This window comes from Helianthus annuus, chromosome 9, assembly GCF_002127325.2.
Source record: "Helianthus annuus cultivar XRQ/B chromosome 9, HanXRQr2.0-SUNRISE, whole genome shotgun sequence".
Classification (NCBI taxonomy): Eukaryota; Viridiplantae; Streptophyta; class Magnoliopsida; order Asterales; family Asteraceae; genus Helianthus; species Helianthus annuus.
The window spans coordinates 19,196,628-19,200,052 of NC_035441.2; positions in this window are offsets into that span (position 1 = coordinate 19,196,628).

Consider the following 3,425-nt stretch of genomic DNA (forward strand, 5'->3'; position numbering starts at 1 on the left):
AGGCAAGGTTATTGCCTATGCTTCACGTCAGTTAAAGGTGCATGAAAAGAATTACACCACCCATGACTTGGAGTTGGGTGCCGTTGTATTCGCACTGAAGCTATGGAGACACTATTTATATGGCATCAAGTGTGTGATCTATTCTGATCACAAGAGCCTCCAGCATCTGTTCAACCAAAAGGATTTGAACATGAGGCAGCGACGATGGATGGAAACTTTGAATGATTGTGATTGTGAGATAAGATACCATCCTGGCAAGGCGAATGTAGTTGCTGATGCCTTGAAAGGAAAGGGTGAAGCCTATAAGAATCAATTCCAAGAGCATTGGGATAAAGAATAGTTTGAATGAAAGATTGTTAGCTGCACAGAAGGAAGCTGTGCTAGAAGCTAACTATCCTAATGAAAAGCTAGGAGTAACTGAAGAACAGTTATCCTATGGAAAGGACGGAATTCTAAGGTTAAATGGACGAATATGGGTTCCAGTTTATGGAGGACTTCGAGACGTTATCCTCCAGGAAGCCCACAGTTCCAAATACTCCGTTCATCCTGGAGCTGACAAGATGTACCAGGATTTGAAGGCAAACTTTTGGTGGATAGGCTTGAAGAAGTCTATAGCTACCTATGTAGCAAAATGTTTGACTTGTGCGCAAGTCAAAGCTGAACACCAAAAGCCGTCAGGTTTGCTACAACAGCCTGAACTTCCCACATGGAAGTGGGAGATGGTGACGATGGATTTCATCACCAAGTTGCCGAAGACAAGTAAAGGAAATGATTCGATATGGGTAATAGTTGATAGGTTGACTAAGTCAGCACATTTCCTACCTATCAAGGAGACTTATAGCTCCGACATGCTAGCCCAATTGTACGTAGATAAGATTGTATCTCTACATGGCGTGCTTGTGTCTATTATCTCTGACAGAGATACCAGATACACGTCACATTTTTGGAAAAGTTTCCAACAATCCTTGGGCACGCGCTTAAACTTCAGTACGGCTTACCATCCTCAGACGGACGGACAGAGTGAGCGTACAATCCAAACCTTGGAAGACATGCTTCGTGCATGTGTGATTGACTTAGGTGGTAGTTGGGATAACCACCTGCCATTAATCGAGTTCTCGTATAACAATAACTACCATACGAGCATTAAAGCTGCTCCTTTCGAAGCCTTGTATGGTAGAAAGTGCAGAACGCCCGTTTGTTGGGCGGAAGTGGGAGATGTCCAGTTGACAGGACCTGAAATAATCTTTGAAACGACGGACAAGATTGTCCAGATTCGTGACCGTCTGAAAGCTGCCCGAGATAGGCAGAAAAGCTACGCAGATATGAAGCGTAAACCTTTTAACTTCGAGGTAGGTGACAAGGTGATGTGTGTAAAATGCAACATATAAAATACATCAAATAAGGCATAAAACTAACCCTTTTTAAGTACTAATGTTGGAAAAAGAGTGCTTTTGTCTTCCTTTTGTATTTTCAGGATTAAATGAGCTCAAATTCACAAAAGAAGCAAAAAGACAGCTAAATCTAACATAAATACAAGAAAAGGAACACAAGTGGATTGCCCGACCCCTCAACGGCATCCTCCCAAGCAAAATAGAGAAGACGGAAGACTGAACACGCCCCGTGCTCAGCCAGCACGGGGCCGTGCCCAAGAAGCAGCAGAAAAGACAAACCTATAGAAGCTTCTATTGCTCACCACGGGGCCGTGTCCAGCAGACACGGGGGCGTGGCGAAAGTACAGCAGACGCATTAATTGTAATTGCGAATTACAATTAATGAAGAGAGAGAGTGTCAGACAGGCACGGGGGCGTGTCCAGCGGACACGGGGCTGTGCCCAGCCTTCTGTTCAGCCTATAAATAGGAGTGCTTGGTTTCATTGCAACTCATCCCTTGGCACACCACCTCTCTCACACTTCATCCACCACCCACCACCACCATAACACCATCATCCACCACCATCATCCATTGTCCATCATAGAGTGTGTGAGTCGTCTCGGGATCCAAGATTGATCGTAAGAGTTCTTGACAATCAAGGCCATGTTTGCCTAAGTCTCTTACATCACTTGGTGAAGACAAGTGTTTAGTATAATACCTTTTATTTTTAATCTTTTGCACTTTTTATTTGGTTTTGTATTAATGACTTTAATAACTAGTTGCTTATGTTGAAGGTGATCTTTCCTTATCGTTTATCCGTGGTGTCTTGGCATTATTTTACTATCTATATAAAATAAAAGATTTTCACCATTCATATCTCCACGGTCTATATGGAGGTATGTTGGCTACCTGGTCGGGGGTTAAGGGAACGGTTTGGTAAGGGTCTTGCCCTTGTTCAGCTTTAGAGGTCCTGCAAGGGACCTGGGTCAAATTTAGTAGGATCTCCTTCAATGCCCATAGGTATTGGATGGCGGGGATCCAAACTCTTTGACCCCCTCATAAGTTAACTACTATTAATACTATAACCCGGCTATTTAGGACTGTATCCCTGCTGACTCAGACTACTTAGTCGAGGGTAACGTCACCGCCAAAAGCGGGGCCTACCATAATTTGCATTAATAACTTAATTCATTATCTTCCAATAATCCAACCCTTTAGGATTGTATCTTTGCTGACTCAAACTACTGGGTTGAGGGTAACGTCGCCTTCAAAAGAGGGGCCTACTACAATAACTAAGATAATATCTTAAACAAGTGCAAAAGTGCAAAAATAATCAAAGGTTATACTAATACACGAGTCGGATCCAAGTGATTCATCTTGTCTATCTGTTTTTATTTTTATTTCATTTTTCAGCATTTAGTTAGTTTTTATTTTCTTAGTTTAAAAACCTTTTCTAACTTTTTGATTTGATTAGACGTTGAGGATAAACCGGTACTAAAAGCTCTTGTGTCCTTGGACGACCTCGATATCTTACCAACACTATACTACGTCCACGATGGGTGCACTTGCCCATATGTGTGTTTAGTGTTAGTAATTATCGTGTTTTATAAATTTAAAACTTGGCTAAAAGTGTAAAAAGGGCTTAAAATATACATCAAAAATATATTACACTACACACGCATCAAGTTTTTGGTGCCGCTGATGCGTGTCAGTGTGTATATGTTTTTAATAAATAATTAAGCCCTTTTTACACTTTTAACCAAGTTTTAAATTTATAAAACACGATATTCACTAACACTAAACACACATATGGGCAAGTGCACCCATCGTGGACGTAGTATAGTGTTGGTAAGATACCGAGGTCGTCCAAGGACACAAGAGCTTTTAATACCGGTTTATCCTCAACGTCTAACCAAATCAAAAAGTTAGAAAAATGTTTTAAACTAAGAAAAATAAAAACTAACTAAATGCTGAAAAATAAAATAAAAACAGATAGACAAGATGAATCACTTGGATCCGACACGTGTATTAGTATAACCTTTGATTATTTTCGC